The 14,611-nt window shown below is 42.9% G+C and overlaps 1 long non-coding RNA gene across 1 annotated transcript; it reads right to left on the bottom strand.

The window, feature by feature from the left end:
• Nucleotides 1-2,459: 2,459 nt before the first annotated feature.
• On the bottom strand, nt 2,460-13,044 carry LOC144095076 (uncharacterized). Its single transcript, XR_013306696.1, has 3 exons — nt 13,032-13,044; nt 11,586-11,743; nt 2,460-2,524 (listed from the first exon to the last, which is right to left on the bottom strand). It is a non-coding gene; the product is annotated as an uncharacterized LOC144095076 (long non-coding RNA).
• Nucleotides 13,045-14,611: the final 1,567 nt, after the last annotated feature.

Genomic DNA, 14,611 nt, shown 5'->3' with positions numbered 1-14,611 from the left:
GCGAGTGTGCCACGCCTGTCTTTTGCTCTACCCTGCTAAAAATTTGTGGCAGGGTGTAGTTACAAGGGGTGTATCTTAAAGGATCTTGTTCATAACTGCAATAAAGCAGAACGCGCGGAAAGTAGTGTCGGGACGTTGTGTTTTGCACTTATTCTGGACAGAGTTTTTCTTAATTTCCCATTGCCCTTGCAGTGTAGATTCGGTCTGCCTGCGCAGTGTATTGGTGCCTAAATTATGCCACGTCATTGAAAGCACAGGTAGGTTGAAAATATAAAAGTTGTCTACTTTCACAGCTTGTAAACTTGTTTTAATAGGCTTGCAAAATTGCAGTCTACAACCATCTACTGTACGGTACGTTGCGCTCTGCACTAGTTTTGTTTAGGAAAAGTCAAGTGTCTGTCAAATTTGAGAACTTCAGCCACACGTTTTTCACTTATTTCCTAATCACTGAGAACTGAGTGCAATAAGGTCATGCAGTGCGTTGGTGCAGCAAGGACATGGTGCAGATTTGTCAAACATATTTATGCCCACAGGGCTCGATGCTGAGGTAGGTAGCAGGACCATATATGGCACCCCTAGAGCAACATGTTCCTGTATTGCGAGCAGACCGCTCTCCCTTACTTCTGTGCAGCTGTGAATCATAAATTTTGCTGTGAGTGCCCTGATGTGTGATTCATCAGCGAACCTTGTGAGCAAGGTAGTTATCACAGAGTTCATGTTTTGCTGCATTGTTGACAAAGTTCAGTACAAGTTGCTCTCCCATACTTTTTTTCCCATGTAGATTGGATGTGACGGACCTTAGCTAGCATCTATATAGTACTGCAGTGCACAGCAGCAGCCTTCAGGTAAGCTTGAACTACAGTGCAACTTTTCTCCTCTGACATAATGAATACTTTCTTTTTCTTTGCCCTGGAAGGTATCTAGCTATAGTGCAGTGTACTTGTAGAGGGATGGATAAAATTTGCGGGACGAAAATTTGTGGGAAAAATTTAGCTCTGGCTGTTAGCCATACCACTTTAATCAAAAACCTGTAATCGTGAGGCCATATACTCGATCTTAGTGACCATATCACTGCTGAATGGCTAGTAGAGGCAATGCAAAGTAAATAATTTTGCTGAAAATCCACATCCCGCAAGCTTTCTCTTAGTGTACCTTGTGCCCAACGTGCTAAGTCAACGGGTAGATTGCAGCTGTGTGCTAAGGATCTCTACTCTATCGCATGAATTTTTAGGCCTAACAATGTGACTGCCTGAGGGAGCAGCTGTAATGTAGTAAACTCATTTTTCTTGATAGCAGAAAGCTCTCTCCAATGGGGCATATTTGTCTTGGTTTTGCAGTGCTTTTTGTACAGTGCATTTTGGAGAAGCAACATATTTGGCGTTTCAAAAAATATTCTCACCTCCGTTGTTTACGAGTTGTTCAACATGTAAACTTGCTCTCGCGGCTACAGATGTCGGCGCTGTAGAGTTATTGCATAAAAGTGAATGTGATCTGTGAGATTCGCTTGATTTAATGACATATTCTGAACTTAATTAATGTGCACTGTTTTCTGCAGGAAACGCACCCAGTTTGGCTACAAAATCATCCATGTTCTGTACAGTATCCTTTCAGCTGCGTGAACTAACTCTACGGCCAGCTTGAAGAATTTCTTCTGAAGGCTAAAGATTGCATTTATGTCAATATTAAGAACATCCCGAATTTGATAAGCTTCGCCTTTTTGGTCGTTGATTCTTTACAGATTCATGCATATCATAGGGGAAGGTGTATGTCCGCTTACGGATATTCTGCGGCCTTTTAATAAACCCATGGGCCCTGCGAAATATAACTGCCCCAGAAGCACAAATAGGGCTCTGAACTGCGGGTCCTTGTGGGCCCGGCACGGGCTGCCCATAGGAGCCCGACGTCGGATATGTGTGGGATTTGCAACTCGGCATCGAGAGGGACCCTCAAGGGCTGCCCAGTGGGCTTACTGCATAGCCCCACAAGGCACCGCGCTGGATCCCCTTGGGCAGGCCCGTGCCGGGCATCCGTGGGCTGACCCGTGCCGGGCCTTCGTGGGCTGGCCCGTGCCGGGCCTCCATGGGCTAGCCCGTACTGGGCACCCGTGGGCTAGCCGTACTGGGCCCCTATGGTCTAGCCATTCTGGTACCAGTGGGCTTCTTAGGTGATAACTTGCGGGAAGTCAACAAAGGTAAGCCATATAGAACCAATAGCTCTATGCCTTTGGGCCCACCGACCCAATTAGACTTAAGGCCCACGTTGCCAACCCAGAGAGGCTTTCTTCACTTCATCAGTACTTTTTGTGTACATGTTACTACTGAAAATACAATGCAAGAATGCTTCTTATTTATTTATTTGTTTTTGCAAGGCATTTTGGGCATTCTTGCATACAAAGCCCGAATTACTGGGGTGAAGGGTCCGCCCCCTTCATCCGAACTTTCCGGCCGCCATCCCAGTCTCTTGCCCCCAGCACGAACGCACCCACTCTGTTGTTGCCTTCCATGGTGGCTGTTGGGATTCTGCGCTGTATAGCAGATGTAAAAGTGAACAAATAAACACAGATCAAATTTATATTCAGTATGGTGGATAAAAATCACGTTCAAAAGTATTACAGTCACATCTTTCAGGAACACTTCATAGCCGTACGCAATGCTACGATGTGCAATGCTTGAAATATGAGCAAATTTCGTTTGCTGTTAATATCCGTAACCATAATAAACATAAGTATCCATAATAAGAATAACCGAAAGGTGCATGAGCCAATAAAGGAATATAGACACCAAAAATTATTGCGTGTATTTTTCTTTCAAATGATGCGTTAGATAATAAAATACATGGATTACCAGGTAGTACTTGCCTACAACCCCGCTAAATAATTTATAATAGAATTTCTTCTCTCTTGTTGTTTTGGTTTCATCGACCGAAAGCCGACTGTCGTCAAGTTGATGTTTTGGTCACATGATGAACTAGAAAAACTAATACAATCGCTGATATGTAGCTTTAATTGACTACAACATTTAATCCAGCCTCTTCCAAAACACGGAATGACAAAAAAAGACCTGTGAGCAATATTATAACCGATTTTTTATGCCTCATGTAAATTAAACACCAACCACACGTCACAGTCATCGTTCGACTGATGAAACCGAAACAGCATCAAGAAGAAATTAAATGGCAGAAAAACTGCACATTGTGCTAGTTGGTGTTGATGCATAGCGGTGGTTCAAAAGTGAAAACACACACGGACCATGTAAGAGACGAGACACACAAAACAGAAGAGCGTGTTGTCGGGCAGATTGGCTTTGCATGATATAGAAGAAGTTAGCGCAAAACTTAGACGAAGACAGAGAAGAAACACACAAGACGACAGACGAGCGCTACTACCAACTGTTTATTGGGACTTAACACCCGGAATATATATCCGAAAAAACAATCATGCGCAGACAGTTGGAGGCACACACGTCATACACCAGCGCCGTGACGAGGCGAAAGGGAAACCAGAAAATCACATTCAGAAGTATAAATCTGTAAGGAAGGATCACTCGCGCAGCGATCAGATAGCCTTTTAATGTGGAAGGCCTCCAGCACAAGCCTCGCTGTGACATTGGCGCTCCTGCCCAGAATCTTTGTTTTCTCAAATCGTGCCCTACACGTGCTGTCACAGGAAGAAATATGCCGCACAATATTAGCGGTTCTGTCGTTGTTTTCTAAATTTCTATCATGCTCCCGTAGCCGGTCATTAATGCAACGGCCAGTTTGACCTACATAAGAAGACCCACAAGAAAATGGTATGCTGTACACCACCCCTGTAGCGCATTTGACATAAGAAATGCCATGTTTCTTTTTGCAGCCACTCTCACAAGGGCCAGAAATGCGTCGGCAAAGCTTTGAAAGCTTGTTGGGGGCTGAGATGACTAAGGGCACGTGGTGCCTGCCGGCCACCTTCTTGAGGTTGTGTGACACTCGGTGCACATATGGAACAACCACCGGCTTTGATGTCGAGAAATCCGGTCTTCTTTTTTGAGCGCCTTTTTGTTTTTGCAGGAGGGTTTCAGCAATAGCAGAAATAACCGGACCAGGGAAGCCTACCGCCAAGAGGCGGGAAACCTGATTATTGACACTCTCCTGAATGCTATGAGGGCACGATTTAAGAAGGGCAGACTCCAGGCAGAGTGACGCAATAGCTCTTTTCACAACTTTTGAGTGTGAAGAGCCGTATCTCAACAACTCTTTGTTTGCACGGGGGGAGTACATCCAGCATACGTGGCCATTACAGAACCTAAGCTTTAAGTCCAGGAACCGTAACTGTTGATTATCAGGCAATTCATGCGTAAAAACCAGCCCTCGTCCTAATTGATTAAAAACAGCTAAAATCTGAGAAACAACCGGGTCAAGGGGTGTAAAGGTCCCAGCCCTTAAAAAGATTAAAAAATCATCTACATATCTAAAAACTTTTAAAACCGGACCATCACGTAAGGCAATTTCCAAAGAGCGGTCGATAAAAGCTAAAAATATATCACATAAAATTGGCGCTACGCAAGAACCAATGCAAATACCTTTGCGCTGCAGATAAAACTGATTGTCATGTAAGATAAAGGTAACATTCAAGTAATACTCTAAATGCTTTAGAAAATTATCACTTGAAATGCCGGCGTTGTTCTGGAACGCCACCGCCCCCGAGCTTTCGATACACTCTCTAACAGAGGCCAACAACTCAGCATGTGGTATCGAATAAAACAAATCTTCAATGTCGATAGAAAAGGCAGAGCATACCTGATCGCTGTTTTTAAAAAAATCGGCAACATCATCTGACTTCTTTACCCAGAAGGGGTCATTAATAGACAGAGGTTTAAGCTTGGAAAGAAGAAATCGGCTGACGTGGTGTTGCCATGAACCCTTCTCACTTACAATAGTCCTAAACGGCATATCTGGTTTATGTGTTTTGGCCGAAAAAAAGACCGACAAGGAATTCTTTGAACTGTTATCAATAGCACTCGCTAAAGGCATCAGCTGCAAGCTCTTGCAAAAGTCAACAAATTTTGTTTTTACTCTGACTTTGCTTCGTTTGACAGGCAAAAAGTTTTTGCCCAGCGCATCAAGGGCTTTTTCCTTAAAGAGGCCATTTGGTAAAACAACAAATTTGCCGTCTTTATCGAACTGCAGTAAGCATAAATCGTGGCTTTTGAAATGGTGCACAACAGAATTCAAATCCACAGAACCAGAATTACTCGGGGAATATTTAGCACACCTTTTAAGGCTGTCCACACCTTCTAGTAGGCATCGTTCCTTGTCCTCATCGTTGGCCTTTGAGGCAATATTCCTATTAATAGCAAGGAGCTCGTGAGCCGGTACCTTGGTTTGAATGCAGTACTTGGGGCCTTTTTCCAGGACAGATAAAATGTTTTCTGGCACAGTAGAGCCACCGGCGAAGACCACACGCTCCTTGTTGTCATGGCTTCTTTTCTTACCGAATTAGGTGAGGAGACAGGCAAGATCAGCTCTCCAACGTTGTTCGACGACGTGCGAAACTAGACGCTTTAGGTCAGCTGTCTTCTTTTTGGCGAACCAGTCAGGGTACAAACTCTGGCAGACGACCCACATCCAGTCATGGTAGAGCCTGATCTGCCGCCAAAGTTCCGAACGGAGAATCTTGAGAAGGCGTTTGACATGGCCCCACGACGGTTGAACAGGGCCAACAAGTGCACTAACACAGCCAGGAATAACACCCCTCCTGAGACAGAAGGCAAACTGTCTTGCTTGACATGTAGCGATGACGGTGTGCCGCACAAGATGATCCAGAACAGAAGGATGAAGAGATGACGTACAAAAGGATGGGCCCGCTGTACAAGAATTACAATTCAGAAGAGCGTGTTGTCGGGCAAGTTGGCTTTGCATGATATAGAAGGAATATAATAGGAATATTGCCTCAAAGGCCAACGATGAGGACAAGAAACGATGCCTACTAGAAGGTGTGGACAGCCTTAAAAGGTGTGCTAAATATTCCCCGAGTAAGTCTGGTTCTGTGGATGTGAATTCTGTTGTGCACCATTTCAAAAGCCACGATTTGTGCTTACTGCAGTCCGATAAAGACGGCAAATTTGTTGTTTTACCAAATGGCCTCTTTAAGGAAAAAGCCCTTGAGGCGCTGGGCAAAAACTTTTTGCCTGTCAAACGAAGCAAAGTCAGAGTAAAAACAAAATTTGTTGACTTTTGCAAGAGCTTGCAGCTGATGCCTTTAGCGAGTGCTATTGATAACAGTTCAAAGAATTCCTTGTCGGTCTTTTTTTCGGCCAAAACACATAAACCAGATATGCCGTTTAGGACTATTGTAAGTGAGAAGGGTTCATGGCAACACCACGTCTGCCGATTTCTTCTTTCCAAGCTTAAACCTCTGTCTATTAATGACCCCTTCTGGGTAAAGAAATCAGCTGATGTTGCCGACTTTTTTAAAAACAGCGATCAGGTATGCTCTGCCTTTTCTATCGACATTGAAGATTTGTTTTATTCGATACCACATGCTGAGTTGTTGGCCTCTGTTAGAGAGTGTATCGAAAGCTCGGGGGCGGTGGCGTTCCAGAACAATGCCGGCATTTCAACTGATAATTTTCTAACGCTTTTAGAGTATTACTTGAATGTTACCTTTATCTTACATGACAATCAGTTTTATCTGCAGCGCAAACGTATTTGCATTGGTTCTTGCGTAGCGCCAATTTTATGTGATATATTTTTAGCTTTTATCGACCGCTCTTTGGAAATTGCCTTACGTGATGGTCCGGTTTTAAAAGTTTTTAGATATGTAGATGATTTTTTAATCTTTTTTAGGGCTGGGACCTTTACATCCCTTGACCCGGTTGTTTCTCAGATTTTAGCTGTTTTTAATCAATTAGGACGAGGGCTGGTTTTTACGCATGAATTGCCTGATAATCAACAGTTACGGTTCCTGGACTTAAAGCTTAGGTTCTGTAATGGCCACGTATGCTGGATGTACTCCCCCCGTGCCAACAAAGAGTTGTTGAGATACGACTCTTCACACTCAAAAGTTGTGAAAAGAGCTATTGCGTCACTCTGCCTTGAGTCTGCCCTTCTTAAATTGTGCGCTCATAGCATTCAGGAGAGTGTCAATAATCAGGTTTCCCGCCTCTTGGCGGTAGGCTTCCCTGGTCCGGTTATTTCTGCTATTGCTGAAACCCTCCTGCAAAAACAAAAAGGCGCTCAAAAAAGAAGACCGGATTTCTCGACATCAAAGCCGGTGGTTGTTCCATATGTGCACCGAGTGTCACACAACCTCAAGAAGGTGGCCGGCAGGCACCACGTGCCCTTAGTCTTCTCAGCCCCCAACAAGCTTTCAAAGCTTTGCCGACGCATTTCTGGCCCTTGTGAGAGTGGCTACAAAAAGAAACATGGCATTTCTTATGTCAAATGCGCTACAGGGGTGGTGTACAGCATACCATTTTCTTGTGGGTCTTCTTATGTAGGTCAAACTGGCCGTTGCATTAATGACCGGCTACGGGAGCATGATAGAAATCTAGAAAACAACGACAGAACCGCTAATATTGTGCGGCATATTTCTTCCTGTGACAGCGCCTGTAGGGCACGATTTGAGAAAACAAAGATTCTGGGCAGGAGCGCCAATGTCACAGCGAGGCTTGTGCTGGAGGCCTTCCACATTAAAAGGCTATCTGATCGCTGCGCGAGTGATCCTTCCTTACAGATTTATACTTCTGAATGTGATTTTCTGGATTCCCTTTCGCCTCGTCACGGCGCTGGTGTATGACGTGTGTGCCTCCAACTGTCTGCGCATTATTGTTTTTTCGGATATATATTCCGGGTGTTAAGTCCCAATAAACAGTTGGTAGTAGCGCTCGTCTGTCGTCTTGTGTGTTTCTTCTCTGTCTTCGTCTAAGTTTTGCGCTAACTTCTTCTATATGAGACACACAAATCAGCGCTGAACTTACTAAAGATTTTTTATTAGGAATAAGCACGTCATATATCTACACACGGAAAAACAGCGCACATGTGCCATGTCAACAAGGCTCCTAGTGCTAGTAAAAGGGAAAAACCGCTTTAAAAGCATGTGTGTATCTGCAGAACCGTTACCCACTATGTAGCATATTGATTTCTCGAAGCGATAATGTAAAAGATGGCGTACTCACGCACACATTACTTTTTCTGATAATATTAAACGCCTTAGCTACTTCTCTAGTGCGCTGGTCAGAATGAGAGAACAAGATATCAGTATCGTCAAAGAACTGGCGTACATTTGCACGTGAAACAATGCTTAGCTAGGTTAGTTTCTTTCTTAAAGAATTAGCGTGCTCCATGAGCCGCCCGTTAATGTAGTGGCCAATCTGGACTATGTAGGTAAGGCCACAGGACAGGCATTTGATACACTACGCCAGTCTTACAGGCAACATATCTATTTTCATGATTTATGTTGCAAGCATTTCTTCTGCGCCCTTCATGCTTTCTTTAACTGCCGCCCCCACTCTTTCTAGCTTGTGCAGGGTACAGAACCTTTACCCTATGCTTGCTCCCCACTCTTTTTAATCCGGTGCGACCGAGTGTGGACATAATGGCATAACCCAATACCTTTCTTCTCCCTTCTTCCGAACCCTTTTCCAGCCCCGAGGTACTTGCAGACAATTTCAGCTCATGGAGGACTTTGCCTGCACTCGAAACGAGAACTGAGTCCCAGAAACCAGCTTCCCTACATCTGTCTATTTAGGCTAAGAGACTGGGCATCATTTTATGGTAAGATTTATTTACTTCCATGCCTAAGCATCCCGTAATGATGCCACTTTTTGCAAGCTTTGAGTGAAAGGACCTGTAATTCAAAAGGGATTTTCACTTCTAGGTTAATACTGCCAACAGATATGGTTGGGTTCGAAAAAGAATTTTAAATCAAGGAATTGCAAGACTCTTTCTTGAGGGACTTCATGTGTGAACCTCAGCCCCGACCAATTACGTGCAAAACTATGAACATTTGACACAAATTCGGGATTCACGGACCTAGCCAGCACCAGGTAATCATCCACACAACAGAAAATCTATATGCAAAAACCGGCTAGATCAGTCTCAACTTTCATATCAACCCTGCTTAGATAAATGTTACTGAGATTGGGAGCTACCTTGGCACCTATGCACACACCCGATTTTTGCATATAAAGACGACCATCCCACTCAACAAACGTGTTACTCAGGTAGTAAGATAACAGTTAAAGAAAGGATCCTGTTGTGATGCCACACTCATTTTGGAACACGCATTCATCGCTCCCATCCGTAATACAATGCTGAACATACTGGATTAGTTCAAAGTGTGGAAGAGAATAAAACAAATCAACCACATTTGCGCTAAAAACCATCACATAGTGTCCGGCTCTCATTTGGGAGGAAATCCGCTACTGCCTCAGAATTAGGTACGAGAAACGGATAATTTACGCGAAGTGGCGACAAATGTTTGTAAAGATAGGTAGACACAACCAACTGCCAAGAATTGTGGTCAGATACGCTTGCCCGGAAAGGAACTGTAGGCTTGTACATCTTAGCACTAAAGAAAATTTCGAGAACCGATTGTTCAGCTTCCTTCACATTCTTTGCTATACCTTCATACTTAAAACTTCCGAAGTAAAGTCATCGCCTTCTCTGAACATAGGTGCTAGAAATTTTCTTTAGTGATAAGACGCACAACCCTAACGTTCCTTTCCGCGAAATCGTCTCTGAGCACAATTCTTGGCAGTTGGTTGTGTCTACCTATCTTTAAAAACATTTGTCGTCACTTCGCGTAAATTATCCGTTTCTCGTACCTAATTCTGAGGCAGTAGCTGATTTCCACCGAAATGAGAGCCTGGCACTATGTGATGGTTTAAGCATAGATGTGGTTGATTTGTTTTTTTCTGTTCCACACTTTGAACTTATTCAGTATGTTCAGCAATGTATTACGGAGGACAAGAATGAATGCGTGCTCCAAAATGTTTGTTGAATAACAACAGGTTCCTTCTGGAACTGTTATCTTACTACCTGAGTAACACGCTTGATGAGTGGGATGGTCGACCTTATATGTAAAAATCCGGTGTGTGCATAGGTGCCATGGTAATTCCCATTCTCAGTAACATTTATCTAAGCAGGGTTGATATGAAAGCTGAGACTGATTTAGCCGGTTATTGCATACGCATTTTCTGTTATGTAGACGATTACCTGGTGCTGGCTAGGTCAGTGAATCCCGAATTTGTGTCAAATGTTCTTGATGTTTTTGCACGTAGTGGGTCGGGGCTGAAGTTAATAAACGATGACCTTCAAAAAAAGTCTTGCAATTCCTTGATTTAAAATTATCTTTCTAACCCAACAATATCTGTTGGCGGTATTCCTCTGGAAGTGAAAAGCCCCTTTTGAATTACGGGCCCTTTCATTCAAAGCTTGTAAAATGTGGCATCGTTACGGGATGCTTAGGCATGGCGGTAAAGAAATCTTATCATAAAATGATGCCCAGTCTCTTAGCCCAAATAGACAAATGTAGGGAAGCTGGTTTCCGGGACTCAGCTCTCGTTTCGAGTGCAGGCAAAGTCCTCATGAGCTGAAATCGTCTGCAAGTACCTCTGGGCTGGAAAAGGGTTCGGAAGAAGGGAGAAGAAAGATAGTGGTTATGCCAAATGTCCACACGCTGTCGCAACGGATTAAAAAGAGTGGGGAGCAAGCATAGGGTAAAGGTTCTGTACCCTGCACCTAACAAGCTAGAAAGAGTGGGGGCGGCAGTTCAAAGAAAGCATGAAGGGCGCAGAAGAAATGCTTGCAACATAAATCATGAAAATAGATATGTTACCTGTAAGACTGGAGTTGTGTATCAAATCCCTGTCCTGTGGCCTTACCTACATAGTCCAGATTGGCCACTACATTAACGGGCGGCTCATGGAGCACGCTAATTCTTTAAGAAAGAAACTAACCTAGCTAAGCATTGTTTCACGTGCAAATGTACGCCAGTTCTTTGGCGATACTGATATCTTGTTCTCTCATTTTGACCAGCGCAACTAGAGAAGTAGCTAAGGCGTTTCATATTATCAGAAAAAGTAATGTGTGCGTGAGTACGCCATCTTTTACATTATCGCTTCGAGAAATCAATATGCTACATAGTGGGTAACGGTTCTGCAGATACACACATGCTTTTAAAGCGGTTTTTCCCTTTTACTAGTACTAGGGGTCTTGTTGACATCGCACATGTCCGCTGTTTTTCCGTGTGTATATATATGACGTGCTTCTTCCTAATAAAAAAATCAGTTGCAAGATCAGTGCTGGTTTGTGTGTCTCGTCTCTTGGTCCGGGTGTGTTTGCGCTTTTGAACCACCAATATTAAAATAAATAACAAATTATTTAGTGGTCATACATGTATAGAATGTCTAACGCATGGTTTGAAAGAAGAAAACGCAGAAGCAAAAATTTGGTACCTATAGTCCTTTAAATTTGGATGGCTACTCTGTAATTGTTAACGGAAGTGCTGAAAACCACACCAAGTAGATTGAAAGTAGCTTTTTCCTGCAATTAGATGGTGTGTTCACAAAGTGTCTATAACCTTCAGAAGATTCACATGTACTCACCATATATTGCGCTGTACAGCCATAGGTTCTTAAATGCTTCTTTTTCGCCCCGCCCCATCAATGTGTAGATAAGGGCCATAGGAATCTTCACTTGTCTTCGTAATAAGTTTTGTAGCCTCATCAGCTGGCTCACTCCAAATGAGTGCGAGCTCTTTGATCTGAAATAATTATACAGATTATACAAAGTGAACTATGCCATGAAAACTGTATATTGAACCATTCATAAAACTCCCTCTTCGAGGAACCATGTGCAAGTCAACAAAAAATCAGAAGGATGTAGAACAGGATAATACAAAGGACTCAAGGAGACCTATGATCACAGTGGTGTGACTCAGCTTAATGATAACAGAATTCTCTGTTGTCTTCTAAACGGCCATCTTTGCATCATCATGTTAACTTGCTTTTATGCACGACTCAATGGCATACGCTTCCCAAACAATAGGATAAGAGGAAAAAAGTGAAGCCATTACTTAAAGGCCACCTTGAACCATGACAAAATTGTAGTCTGGAGCTAAATGAATGATGTAAGAACATAACCGTCAGCTGCCACTATGAACAGCAAGGCTAATGCTTGTGCTAATTTATTGTAGTAGGCTAGATATTATATACAGCAAATCCTCTTTCAAATACACTTGTACAAAGTGAAGCTTTCAGGTCTACAAATCCAAATGCAACATGAGGCAATTTCGAAGTCCCAACTTAATCTGAAGTGGACTCATCATATGTAGAGGGCTCAAATTAAACTACAGCTGAACAAAACACTATGCATCAAAATTATATTAAAAGGAATCAATGCGTTTCCAGTGTCATAGGCATAATTCAAAGAAATGCCATATACCCAGTCGAAAAAAAACACCAGCCCGTTTCTGGTGTTTACACCAAACTGGCTTTTTTAGACATGGGTTCTGGTGTGACCGCGTCTGGTGTTCCGACCAGACCAGGATTTTTAGACACGGGTCCTGATGTGGCATAGAGTGATGTGCTTTAGTGTGTCCTGGTCTGATTTTCTGTGCTTTGACCCGGTTTTCTGATACCGGCTCTGGTGTGGTTTCGTTTGGTGTTTCCTGGTGTGGTCGATGTACCATTCGATTTGGTGTGGTTGGTATACCGTAGAATGTCTTGATTGAGATGCTGTGAGTTTGGACATACTATCGTGAGAAAAATTAAGAGATCCCAGCGAATGCATGCCAAATGGTGTAAAACGGCAAGCACTCCTGATGTCGAGTCAGGTGCACTAACATCTTTCAATCTCAATGCGCCGGCCTTGATGGCACAAGCATTTCATCAGATGGCACCTGCACGCAATTAGGCATAGTGTGGCACACAGTCGCAGCGTCATAATTTTTCACATGATTGTACACTGGAGCATGCACATAACCACATCATTTCTGTTCTTGCCGAAGACGAAGAGCAAGCACGTATCGTAAACAAAGAAAAAATGCTCACATTTGCACAAAAGCATACTTAGCTTCATTGGTAGACAAAATTGACAAAATTGGCAGTATAGTCAAGATGGAGGCCCCTAGCATCATAGCGTGCATCTTTTCGGACAAATTCGAATAGGTTGAATTTCCCTGATAGCAGCTTGACTCCAGCTGTGTAGCCACAATGCGAAGAACAATAGAACAAAATCACGAATTTGTGTGAAATGCACTATAATAATCACTGTGCAAAGAGAACCAGCAAATACTGCTATTAAATTTAGCTCAGTGGTGCAAACATACAGTAAAAATTGAATACGACTTGCAATGCCTCTGCAGTAAATCAACTGTCTTCTGCTTCATAGTAATTCAATGCTACTCACATAAAGCACCCCTTTTGCAATAATTTGCTTGAAATCAGTGTCTGAATGAGCAAGTATTTCACACTTTCATTCACACAGTACAACGATGAACACGGACAAAAGGGAAGACACCGAAAAACACTTTGAGGTGCCTCCTCCCTTGCCCCTGTTCATCATCATGCTGTGTGAATGAAAATGTGAATTATTGCGTTGTGTTTTTCTTTTGTATTCATAGCTAACTGCATATATTTACAACCCAGTTGGGTACGCCTGCATCATAATCTGAATTCCTAACATATTTTGTCATTGCAGCTGATATTGAGCATAACAGTCCTTTTAACACAGTCAGGCTTTCTGAGACAATCAACAGCACTCTAGCATCTCCGGTAATTTGATTCATTACCAGGCTCAGAGATACTAATACTTGGCAGCCTAGAGAAATAAATTGATTTCGAAATTCTACTGCTCCACAAAACAAAAAATAAGAGAAATCAAGGAATTACAGAAATGATTACATGATGCCCATAAGGATGGGCACAAAAAGAAGATAAGATGTAGTTCGAATAAAAAATTATCTGATGCGAGTATATTTCAGGGTGACAAAATTCATGTATTGAGACTTTTTATGAGCACAGGGTGCAGAACTGTAAAGCACTGCACGGCTGGCTACATCTATTTAGAAGACCATTCCTCTTCATTTCTTCCAAAAAACTGGCAGCAAAGCATAAAAAGCCAACTGCTGAAATTTATTTTCAGCTGAATGCCACATACAAAATGACAAGGGTGGAATGATAATGATTCGAAAGGAATCCTTAAACAAGATGCGATGAACTCTGGCACTGGTAAAACCCCAACAGATGTGCAAAAAAAAAGCTGCCAGAATATTTTTCCTGTTTAATGTATTAAAACCAAAGCTGCCTGAGCGCACATGAGTTTTGTTTAGGTATAGCTTGCTATACACATCCTGAGCCTCTGGTGCAGTTGACTGCAGAATACCTGCAGGCACTTGCACACATACAAAACCCACACTAGATTCTGCGTACTGTGTATTGCCCACTATAGTGCATAGCACGCCCTGTGTTTCAGTGAGATGCACTTCTTTTGGTGCATCCAGGCGTTAGGGTTTCAGTTATAAAAATGCCCGAGTTGATTATGAGTTAAGGGAATAAGCTTAACAAGTTGACTGGTTCTGAGCAGGCAGATCACTTGCAAGAGCCACTTGTCACAGCAAAGCAGAAAACAA

This window comes from Amblyomma americanum, chromosome 6, assembly GCF_052857255.1.
Source record: "Amblyomma americanum isolate KBUSLIRL-KWMA chromosome 6, ASM5285725v1, whole genome shotgun sequence".
Lineage (NCBI taxonomy): Eukaryota > Metazoa > Arthropoda > Arachnida > Ixodida > Ixodidae > Amblyomma > Amblyomma americanum.
This window is presented reverse-complemented; position numbering and strand designations above follow the sequence as displayed.